A 12,558-nucleotide genomic window follows, 5' to 3' on the forward strand; every position below is an offset into this window, starting at 1 on the left:
TGAAGTAAATTTGGGGCAAATTTGCTTTGCACAATAAAAAATCCATGTTCTCTAAGCTCTGGGTTTCTCTCCTGTGATCCAATCCACACATGTACAGAGGTCACTGGGCCCTCTGTACCTCACTCTATGGAAATTGAACTCAGTAAACCAGAACAAGAAAATGATGCTTCTCTGGCAACTGCAATTTCTGTGAGTAACCTGCCTTCGTGTCACTCTGCCAGAACTTAGGAGACTATGGAAGGCTAATATTTTAGAGTAGTCTTCCCGGACACAGGGATTAAGAAGCCAAATCCTGAAGGCTCAATAGAGTTCACTTATCAAAGGGGAAGGAAGTTGCCTCAGATGGAGGGGAAAATGACATGAATATTCTGTTTCCCTGAAAGCTAGAAATGATTTTCCTGACGTTGACCCAACCCCATAGTTTTGGGAGCTTCTAATTCCCTATAACATAGACCTCACTGCTTGAAGTATCTACAATGGATTCTCTTTTCTTGTCCCAACCTTACAGATACTAAGAGATGGGAGAAGCAAGAGGGAGCATTACAGTTTATGGAACGAGGACACAGAAGTTATGGAGATGAGGAAGGGATTCAAAGTTTTAGTGAAGGAGAAGGACTTAAAGAGGTAAAGGAATCTTTTCCTAATTCTCTCAGAAGAGAAGGAAGCAAAAATGAGCATGAGAAAATTAAAGTGAAACAGAAGGCAGGACATCAAAGTTCTTTTCTCTCTCCGAAACAATAACAATTCCTAACATTTACTGATGCCCTGGTACATGTTCCAAGGACTTTGAATGTATTAGTTCATTTCATGTTTATGATGTAGTAAGTACAATTATTATTATCTCCATATTACAAAAGAGGGAACTAAGGCACAGGAGATTGAGTGCAGAGCCAGAATTTAACTTGGGCAGTCCATTGTCAGCTAGATCTAGATATAAGTAGAGATACAGATATAGATACTCAGTTACAGAATCGGAATTGGATTAATATCCTTGATTCTTGCTCATTTTTTTTTAAGATTTTATTTATTTATTTGAGAGAGACAGCATGAGCAGGAGGAGCAACAGAGGGAGAGGGAAAAGCAGACTCCCCACTGAGCAGGGAGCCCAACATGAAGTTCAATCCCAGGACCCTGGGATCATGACCGGAGCCGAAAGCAGACATTTAACCAACTGAGACACCCAGACACCCCATGAAACAATTTTTTTGTTTCACACTTTATTAAACATGATGAGATTATATATATTGCTTGCATTTTCTAATTCATTCATATTATTAATACTTTTATCTACTTGACCTATCAATTACTGTGAAAATTATACTAAAATCTTCCTAGTATAATATTGGATTTGTTTATTTTTTCCTCGTGGCTAATTTTGGTTTTATGCATTCTGAGGGTACATTGCTAGGCAAATACACATTTAGAATTTTTATATTTTTCTCATGATGTGAATCCTTTCTCATTATATAGTAACTTTCATTATTTTTCATAGCATTCTTTGCCTTAAGGTCTAAAGTTATTAATATTGCTTGCTTTCTTATGACTAGCCTGCTACATCACTTTTTATACTTCTAGTTTTTCTGTATCCTGATGTTTTAAATTTGCTTCTTTTTTAAAAAAATCCAGTCTGACAATCTTTGTCTTTTAACTGCAATATATACAATTTTATTTTTTGCAATGACAAATATGTTCGGGCTTACTACTACCAATTTATTTTGTATTTTCTATTTGTCTCACTTTTTGTGTTTCTTTCCTCTTTTCTTGCCTTCTTTTGGATTGAATTTCTTTCTTATTCCATAGACTCTTAGCAATTTGGAATTTATAGTTACTATTTCTATTATTTCATATTCCCATATAGATTATAGCATGCTTATTTAAGTTAATAAAGTCCAAAATAAATCATACATTTATCCTCATCCCATGAAATGCAAAGCTTTAAAATGCTTTCATTCAATCAGCCATTTCTAATTTGCATGCTACTGTTGTTCTGTTTATTTGGTTTCTCACTGTAAATGTTTTATATAATTGATGTTTGTTTCAGATATAGAGATATAGAGATACACATATACAGCTTTTTCACTAATCATATCTTCCTGGATCTATGAACCTTCCATCTAGGAAAACCTTAGGTTGTTCAAGTCCATCCTTTCTGAATTCTCTGTCATAAAAGTCTGTTGGTCGCAAACTCCTTTTTTGTTCTTCTCTGAAGTGTCTTTATTACACCTTGACTAGTAAATTTGAGCTGCAGAATTCCATTCTCTCTACCCACGGTCTCTACTTGCTTTCATTCCTGCTGTTCAGAAGTCAATCCCATTCAATTGCCATTCTTCTGTAAATAGTCTCTTTCTCTATATATATGCTTTTAAGATACTCTCTTTCTTTAGGAATTCTAAAGTTTGCCTGTGATTATTTCTAGCTGTGTATTTCTTTCCCTTCTCTGTGACTGGGATGGATTAGATTCCTAAATATGAAGATTAGTGCTTTTCATCAGTTCTGGAAAATACCACTCTCTCTTTGAGCATTTCCTCTCCCCATATATCTCCTCTCTTCTTCTGAAACTCCAGATATCAGACCACTTCACTCTATCCTTGTGTCTCCTAATCTTTCTTAACTATTTTTCACCTCTTAATATCTTTGTGCTTCATTCTGGATACTTTCTTCAGATCTAGGTTTCAGTTCATCAATTCTCTTTTTCACTGTGTCTACTCTACTATTAAAATTCATCTATTGATTGTTTTTCTCTCTTCATCCAGTACATTTCAAAGCAGACCATTTTCCTTGCTGTTCCCTCCTGAGGGGTTGGCAATTTATTTTTAGTTTCCTCTTACATTCTCAGGGCTTGAGGGGTAGCAGCCATATTTGGGGTCTCTTATTCTTCTCATTTTCAGTGGAATTTAGTTTTTGTCCTTTTTCTCATTGCAATCAACACTAATCAACACTAAACTTCACTGGGGTTTCAGCAGATGTCGATGTCCTCAGAGTGGAACTGTCATTAGAAATCTGTACTCCTCTTTGATTTCCTTTCCTCCTAACAGCTCATTAGCGAATTTTAGGATATTTGAAAATTGTATTCTGCATTTGAAGATTTCACTGAGTAATTCAGCGGAAGGTAATTCAGAGTATGCTATTATTGTTCTTACAATAATAGAAAACTGGTTTGTTTTAAATTGGGATAAGAACAGACTCCAAATCCAGCACAACATATCTCAAGTTTTTTATGAGTGATTCAAACAGATGTTGTATATCTATGACATATGAAAAACAAGTTGCAAATAAATGTATACAGTACAACTCAACTTAGGTAAAAATAAATATTAAAAAAAGCTTGAAATACACATTTGTTTGTACATGGATATGAGCATAGAGAAAGATGTAAAGGACTACATACAAAATGGTTTGGGTTATTTCAGAATGGCTAAGACAGGCTGTGAGAAATAGGGGGAAATACTATGAAAAGAGAGAAAATATACAAGTTCATGAAATGCACAACAAAATATTCTTCTGAATATGTACAAGCTTAATAAGTCTATGGACAAGGACTGAAAGGTAATATGGACAAATGTCTCAATGGTTAAGATATTACCTTGTCCAACTATAAAGGGGTTGACAAGATTGTCCTGTGCAATCCTTTAAATTTCCATTTGGGTAGCCCTAAATTACAATGAATATACAGCGATCTTTTCTCTTTCCCTGTTACAGTCCTAAACAACTTCCTCTGTCTTATTCTATACTTACATTGCAGCCCATCCTTGTGGTACTCACTTTGGCCTACTTGTGACCTTGGAATTTTTCCATCTGTTTATAATTTTGCTTTGATTCTTAAACCCGAAGCTCAATATTGGTGAACTTCAATATGGCTCATATTCTCCATCTGGATAATGTACCTCTAGTGCAGGAATAATGTGCCTCTAGTGTGTAACAAGCATATATGTCAGGCACTAAATGGGTGCTTACCAAGCATTATTTTATTTGTCTTTATACCAATACTATGAGTAGAGGCCCAAACTTTGAGAGAAAGCATCCTAGGGAAATCTGATTAGCAAGGGAAACCAGGACACTCATTATGAGGAGGTGATGATGAAGTCATCTCTTGTAGAATGGGTGGGAGCTAAGCAGGTGACTGCATATCCAAGGAACTGAATCCAGAAAACACATCATGTAATGACTCAATACTAACCTTTTCATTGGCAAAGGAAGCTATATGGATATATTTTTTGAAAGATCAGATTACACATTTGCCCTTAAAGAGGAGCCAAAATTTGGAGTTCTGTTGAGTTTGGAGCTGCAGCCAAATGGTCCTGTCACTGCTCCCTCTGGAAGAATCCAGGACACGTCTTCCTTAAGAGATTGATGGAATCAACTCTTTATTTCAATTAGCATTATATTCCTGGTTGGTTTTAGATTTTTTGTACTTTTTGTTGTTTAGGTGATGAACTGAACCAAATAAGCACTTAGAAGAAAGAATATTTCTTGAGATTTTAAGGGATATGGGTGAATGGGAGAAAATTGGACAGTCATTTGATGGTATGGGTACAAAATGGTGAGGTGCTTTGAAGGAGGTGTCATTGTAAGAGAAAGGAAAAGTGTTGAAGTTTGAAGCTACTACAACTTAGTAATTTACCATCTAGATCTTCAATGCTGTCCATGTAACCACTAAACACATGATTATTTAAACTTTAACTAAGTAAAGTTAAAGTTTAAATTCCTCAATCTCACTAGCCATATTACAAGTGCTCAATAGATATTTGTGGCAAGCAGCCAATGCATCAGACAGCTCAAAGAGAGAATACTTCAATTATCGCAGAAAGTTCTATTGGACTGAACTGAGAAGCAGAGCTTCTCCCTCACATCCTACTACACATTTACAGATACAATTTTCAACACAGGACGCTGTTGTCCAAAATCAAATGTCTTACATGGAAATTCTGTCCACCTCAGTATTTATTAACCACCTTCTAGATGCAAGACATTGAACCACCCACTGGGGGAGACAGAGAAACTAATAAATTAGATATGTCCACTGCCCCAACCTGCTTCAGGGACTGGAAGAACTCAAGGAACTTTTCTTTAAGCACAATTTTTTCCAAGGCTGGAAATATGGAAGGTACCACATCACAAAGTCTGTAATCTTAACATCGAAGTAAAGGTATCTGGAACTTTGGGGACGATGGAATAAGATTTGTACACTGGGACAACATAGGTCTCCAGGAGAGAATCCAAGACTAGGATTTTTTAAAAGCTTTCTCCCCTGCTGCATTTTCAGGGTAGAATAAAAATTGTCACCTTCCTCCAAAGAAGGAATATAAATGAGATTGTCATGGCCTATTTCCTCTTTTGTACAATGAGTAAGTTGGATTGCAAAATAATTTACAGTCACAAAAATAGCATGTTCGAGTGACATTATTTTATCTGAAAATATAAGGGGAAAAAAATGAGGTTTTACTCCTCTGGACTGACTCCAGCCCTCACCTGGGGGCTGTCAGAAGGTCAGCAGTGGTCTCTTAAGGTACATAAGAAAGTCTGAGGGAGGAGCAAGAGCTCCACAGCATGGGGGTGTCATGGTCTGTGCCTTGAATGTATCCTCACTGTATAGCAGGGGACCCAGGGAGTAGATGTGTGTTATGTGACTTACTGAGATCATCAATTCCTCCAAAATGGGCAGTTAAAAAAAATCTGCTAAAGCGTGCACCTGGGTGGCTCAGTTGGTTAAGCAACTGCCTTCAGCTCAGGTCGTGATCCTGGAGTCCTGGAATCAAGTCCCAAGTCGGGCTCTCTGCTCAGCAGGGAGTCTGCTTCTCCCTCTGACCCTCCCCTTCTTGTGATTTCTCTCTCTCTCTCTCAAATAAATAAATAAAATCTTAAAAAAAAAATTCTGCCAAAGAAAATGCATGCTGGAGGTAATACAGAGAGTGCATCTAAAGGTAACCCACATGATATTCCAATACTTGTTCAGTTTTTAACCTAAGAAAAATAACAACTTAGTATGGTTCAAACTAATACTTGGAAACAGGAAGAAAATGGCTCTATTCCCAGTGCCAGCCAATCAGCCACATTATAAGGCAGAAACAATGACCATCTAATAAGATTTGATAAGGAGTGAGCCCCTAACATGTGAAACCATCAACATCATTTGCAATATGGGCATATATGCACTCTCCTTAACTGTGAGCTTCACTGTAAGTACAAATACACTCTGCCAGCTAATGATAGAATGAATGAAGCCAGGGAATTGATTTATCTACTTCATCTTTACATCATTTCCTAACTCTGTCTGTTGGTGTATGTCATCATGTAAGTAATGTCAGGAGAGCAGTGCCAGTCCTGGTCCCCAGTCAAAAACAGGAGGCTAGGACTCCAAATCACCGACCACAGGACCTCTGCAGGACCTTCCATCTGGATGGCTTATGTTCTGCTGCCATCTCGTGGTGAGCGTCCTGGGAACAAGTCCTTGGGAACCGGGAAGAACCAACTTGGACGGAGTTCACCGACCATTGTGCAGAGCCTAGAGACCAAAGATATAGCTCTTATTCAGATTTTACCAGTTTTACTTGCACTGCTTTGTGTGCTGGGGTGGGGGGGGACATTTTTATTAATTTCTCATTATAGATTATCCAGCTCCTAGTACAGTGCCTGGCAGACAAATGACTTTCCTTAGAGGTTGAGGAAGGAAGACCTAGAGAAAGAGAGGATGAAGGTAGTAGGGAGGGGAAGGGACTCGTGGCAATTAATAAAACAAATCCACCAATAAATTGAAAGTAGTACTTTAGTGGATTTTTTTTTCTGAGATAACAGGCTAGATCAATGTTAAACCACAGCTTATCACTCAGAGTTACTTTCTGGTTTTTGTTACTCAGTAGATCATTCAATATGCCAGTTCTCAAGACACCCATACAAACAACATCGCTACACATTATAGAATCACTTGGGTTTTCAGTTGCTGTTCAGGTGGCCATTGAGACCTTGACATGCACCTTTTCTTTGTATCTTTGTTGTTTTAAGGCTATCTTTAAAGTGCTGCTGAATGCCTGTTTCACCTGGGGCAGCGGCTCACTCTCTAGGTCTTTGATTTTCCATCTAAAAAATGGCAAGTGTCCTTCTCAGAAATGATATTCTAGTAATTCTACGGCTCTACGATATCAGAACTTTCGTTTTAAAACTACTTTTGTGGGGAGCCTGGGTGGCTCAGTGGGTTAAGCCTCTGTCTACGGCTCAGGTCCTGATCTCAGGGTCCTGGGATTGAGCCCCACATCAGACTCTCTGCTCAGCGGGGAGCCAGCTTCCCCTTCTCTCTCTGCCTACTTGTGATCGCTCTCTCTGTCAAGTAAAAAATAAAATCTTTAAAAAATAAAAATTAAAAATTATAAAATAAAACGAAACTACTCTTGTATTACATATAAATGTAATAAATATTTGCGTGTTACAAAAATGCCCCCCCAAAATGTATTGAAAAAGAAAACTCATATCATCTATAATCTCATCCACTGATGATACAGAATTAAAATTTTGAAGGATTTACTTTTATTTCAGTTCTTTCTACACCTGTTCATTTGTTTATATGTATGCATTATACCTTTGCTAAAATAATTATTATTTTTGAAACTTTGTCTAAAATTTTATAGTTGGAAAATTATATCTCTTTGTTTTTATTTATATTTTTTATTTTTATTTTATATTTTTAACTTTTTTTAATATTTCTTGGGAATGTAGGAATCAGTCTCTTGATTGTTTCTGCCATTTTTGGACTAGAACTACACCACTAGGTTTCCTAGGTTTCCAGCTGCCAGAGATGGTGGGACTTCTCAGCCTCCATAATCAATGAGCCAATCCTTCATCCTAACTCTCTTTCTGTATGTCTATAAAGATCCTATGAGTCCTTTGTTTCCAGAAAACCTGACTAATAAAGGAGAGAAGACAAATGAACAATTGCCACAGGTTGATCAATTGTTGCAGGAGAAAGGTGAGAAGGAGCTGTCTCTCTGGAAATCCAGTGAGGTCTAGGAAGACTTCATGGAAGACACAGTGCTAGAGGTAGGAATACTGCACATTCAGTACAAATCCTAAGTCCACTCACACTGTCAAAAATGTTGATGAGCACACAGGTCTAATCCAGGGTTTCTCAACCTCAGGGCTATTGGTATGCAGGCCTCGATAATTCTGTTGTAGGTGCTGTGCTGTGCATCGTAGGGTGTCCAGCAGCATCCTTGGCCTGCACCTACTAGATGCTGGGGAGCACAAATCACCCATGGTGGAAAACCACTAGTCTAATCCTATCTCCTCCCTTTCTGAATGCAAAAAAATAAACATTTGGAGAATATAAGAAAATAGTAGGACTCACACTTCAGTTGGTTATCCATCCTTCCCTGGATATGGTATAAATAGTACTGTAGTCCTTAAAACAAAGAAGTTTCTCAAGCAACACAGCCTACAAGGAAATGTTGTAACCTCAAGGAAATTTCCCATACTTCTTCTGAAAGAGTCAAAGAGACAGCCATAATACCAGCTCCTTGGCCAGCAACACAGCATGAATAAAAATATTTATGCACAAAATGTGTATATCCCTAAAAGAAATCCAGTTCACTAGTGTTATTTATAGCCACATGGCACTTTAGCACCAAAAGTTCATCAGCGATGATTTAGGTCAATGGTTCCTAGACTCTCAGGCTGCTTGGCAAATGAACAGATTCTCGGGCCTCACCCTAGCCCCATTTGCTCAGTATAGTCAAAAGTGGAACCTGGAAATCTGTTTTTAGTAAGTTCTCAGGTGGTTCTTTTGATTTGGTGAGTTTGCCCAACTCCCATCCAGGGTGGCCCTTCATCTTATCAGAGGAGACACTGAGCTCTAGGAAGTGACTGTCTCATCATCCCCCAGGTGGAAAGTGACAACCCAGGACTCAGGCCAGGAGGCTCCTGAGTCCTAGTCCAGTGTTCTTTCCTTTACACCAACCTGAGGCTGGCAGGCCCAGCAAAGCTCTCAGGAAGAAAGCCCAGAAAATGGCTCTCCCAAGTTGGGTGACAGGAGGGTTGAGAAGTGGGATATGTAGATCAGAGGTCAACAAACTTTCTGTAAAGGACAAGAGAGGAAAGAGTTTTTACTTTGTAGGCCATATGATCTCCGTGATGTAGCTCCAAAGTAGCTATGGACAATACATAACCAGCTCGGCATGGCTGGTTTCCAAAACACATGGTATTTACACCAGTAGGGTAACATGATCCGCCCATCTCTGATATAAATGACATTAGACCAAAATAAACAAGTGTAACCTTGAAAGGAAACGGGGATGGAAGTGGGGTGGGGGGGTGGGGCTGAGGATGCTGAAGACCAGCCTGTGGCCCAAGAGTTGAAAATACAAGTTTTGTGCTACTCAGCTAAACGCATCTTACACGGAGCTTCATCACAATATAAGATCAATAATTAAGCAAACAACATAGAGTGTTACCCTAGTTTGAGCTCTCCAGAAGGCAGCCCTGAGACCAGGATTCAAGTACAAATCATTCATTTAGGATGCGATGAGAAATACCCTGTAGGAATCAGGAAGTAAGTAAGATTCAGAAGGCAAGTGAGGAAATGCTGGATACTTTTCAAGGTCACTACCACTGTGGACTTAACAACTGCAGACAATGGAAAAACAGTGAGGAGCAGGACTTCTTAAACTTGCAGGGCAGAAGAAATACCTGGGACCTGAGTCCCACACCCCAGAGATTCTAACTCAGTAGGTCTGGGGTGGGTCCCAGGAATTGGCGTTTTTAGCAACTTCCCAGGACTTGCCAGTGCTGCTAGCAGGAGGACCACACTTGGAATAGCTCTGATGGAAAGGAGACTAGCCACACCGGCATTGCCAGGACCTGGTTGTAAACATCAAGTCTCAGGTCCCACCTCAAAACTACTGAGTCAGAATCAGATTTTGAACAAAACTGTAAGTGTTTGTATGTACAAGAAAGCTTTAAAACCCCTGGTACAGAACATGAATCTTAGATTTATACCTCCAAAGAACTAGGGTGTTCATATACCAAGTCTTATTAGCCACTGGTTGAAATCCACTAGATATAAATACACAACCTGGAGTCCTACAGCCCTGGGTTGAAAACCTGACTGTGTCCCATATCAAGTTCCTGATAGGAGAGATCTCCTCTTTCAGCCTCTCAAAAATTCAGGTTTCATCTAAAAATGGAGATATTTAACCTTCCTTGATTCCTTGTAGTCAGGAACATTCTAAGCACTCAAAAACAACACCTACTATCATTATTTTGTTATCACTGCCAAGCTATGACCCTCTTATGACTGAAATCTCATAAATTGAAGTTAAGGGCTGAGACATAATGAATATCAGGGTAAGAGCTTAGACAACCCTGTACATGAGTCAGGGCTCTCCAGGGAAACAGAACCAATATGACACAGAGAGGTACAGGGAAAGAAATTTATTAAGAGAGACTAGCTCAAGTGATTATGGAGATTGAGAAGTCCCAACATCTATAAGCTGCAGCCCCAGAAAAGACATTTGCGTATTTCCAGCCCAAACCTGAAGGCCTGATGGAAAAGGAAAGCCAATGGTGTTAGTCTGAGTCTAAAGACCCAAGAGCCAGCAGCAAAGGTGTGAGAAGAAAGCTGTTCCCGCTCAAGGAGAGACCATATTCACCCTTCCTTCGCCTTTTTATTCTATTCAGGTCCTCAATGGATTGGATGATATCTACCCACTTTGGTAAGAAAGATCTCTATTCAGTCTACTGATTCAAAGGTTTACCTCCTCCAGAAACAGCCTCACAGATACACCCAATACTAATGTTTCACCAACCATTGGAACACCCCTTGGTCCAGTTGCATTAACACATAAAACTAACCATCACACCATCCCCACAAGAGGTTAGTCCTGAGTTACTTTATCAGAGGCTTCTTCTTCTGTTTGGAAAATGCTCACCTATATTTAGAGCAATAGTCCTGAGTAGAGTAGCAGCAGCTTAGCAGAATTAACCTGGTTGAGGAACCCTCATGCAAGCTAATCCTGAAAATATGCATTAGCTACATTTATTTGAAAACTTTTGGCCCATGCAAAGGTCAGAAGATTTAAACTAATGAAAAGACCTTCATAGGGTGTGTAGTGGGTTGAGCGGCAGTCCACGTTCTCATCCCCAGAACCGATGAATGTCACCTTTCTCAAACAGTTTTTGTAGATGTAATTAAGTTAAAGATCTGGAGATGAAGTCACCCCCAGATTATCCAGACACACCCTTTATCCAACAACAAGTGTCCTTCTAAGAGGCACAGAGAGGAGAGACAGAGGAAGAAGAGAAGAAGGCCATCACAGGACAGATGAGACATTGGAGTTACACAGGTACAAACAGAGGAAGACCTTGAAAAACAAGGAAAAATGCCCCTGGAGCCTTTCAAGGGAGCGTGCCAACACCTGGATTTCAGACTTTTGGCTTCCAGAACTGTGAGAGGACAGATTTGTGTATGATGATCTGTCACGACAGTCCTAGGAAACCAATACACATCCAAGAGCAAAAGAAGAAAATATTCAAATCCAAGAAACCACTTGAGTTCACCCAGAGGCATGCAAGTTTAAAAAAAAAAAAAAAAAAAAAGCAAATGACAGGAAGAGACCTGGGGCCCAGTGAAGGACACAAAGTTTAGAAATCACATAAAATATGTCCATAAGATCTTAGCTGGAAAAAAAAAAAAAAAACTTTAAGTGTCTTAACTCAAAAAAAAAATCTCAAAATTAAAACTGGTCTATACTCACTCATGCAATTATCTAATCCTTTGAAAGAAAGCCACAATGCATTCAGTTTATAGAGTATTTCAGCAGTTGGTAATGTCACTTCCTCTATGTAGCGAAAGTTGTCCACACCATGGGCTTTACCATTCTGGTACAATTCGGCCCAGCCACCAAGTGCCAACACTTGCATCTCTTTGCCTGTGAGTTTCCTCTGGCCACCAGAGCCTGGTCTGCCTAGGACACATGGGAAGGTGGAGGGCTGGGAAACGAGACTCCCCAGAGGTATACAGCAAGCAGTGCCTGATGGGAGTTGAGGAGTATGTGCCCCGATCCCTAGCTGGGATTCTCTGACCAGTGACTCCCCAGCAGGACTAACCCGTGACTGTCCAAAGCACTAAGCTGTTCCATGATGGATGCTTCCCTTCCTGTCCTTTTCTATCTCCCTACCAATGTTGTGATCACCTCCCAAATAAACCACTTCCTCTGGAGTCCTTGTCTGAGAGTCTGCTTCTTGAGGAACTCAAACTAAAATACAAATTGCAAGAGTACCAAGCTAGAAGCAATTCAGAACCAAAAAGCATAACATGAAGCCTTTGTCTTCTTTAGGGATTCTTTATTAACTGCCTACCAATTTCACTGCAGTATTAGAAAATGATCGAACGAATTAAGCTGGCCTTGCCTGACTTCAACATCTACTACATTCACTCCAAGGAGACACACACTAAGTTATAGAGCTCTCCTTTTTCTCAACCCCAAACCACCCTCCACCATAGGTGAATTCTTTTTTCATTTTTTTAAACATTTTATTTATTTAATTGAGAGAAAGAGAGAGCATGAGCATGGG

This window comes from Lontra canadensis, unplaced genomic scaffold (assembly GCF_010015895.1).
Source record: "Lontra canadensis isolate GAN:19392208 unplaced genomic scaffold, GSC_riverotter_1.0 scaffold150, whole genome shotgun sequence".
Classification (NCBI taxonomy): domain Eukaryota; kingdom Metazoa; phylum Chordata; class Mammalia; order Carnivora; family Mustelidae; genus Lontra; species Lontra canadensis.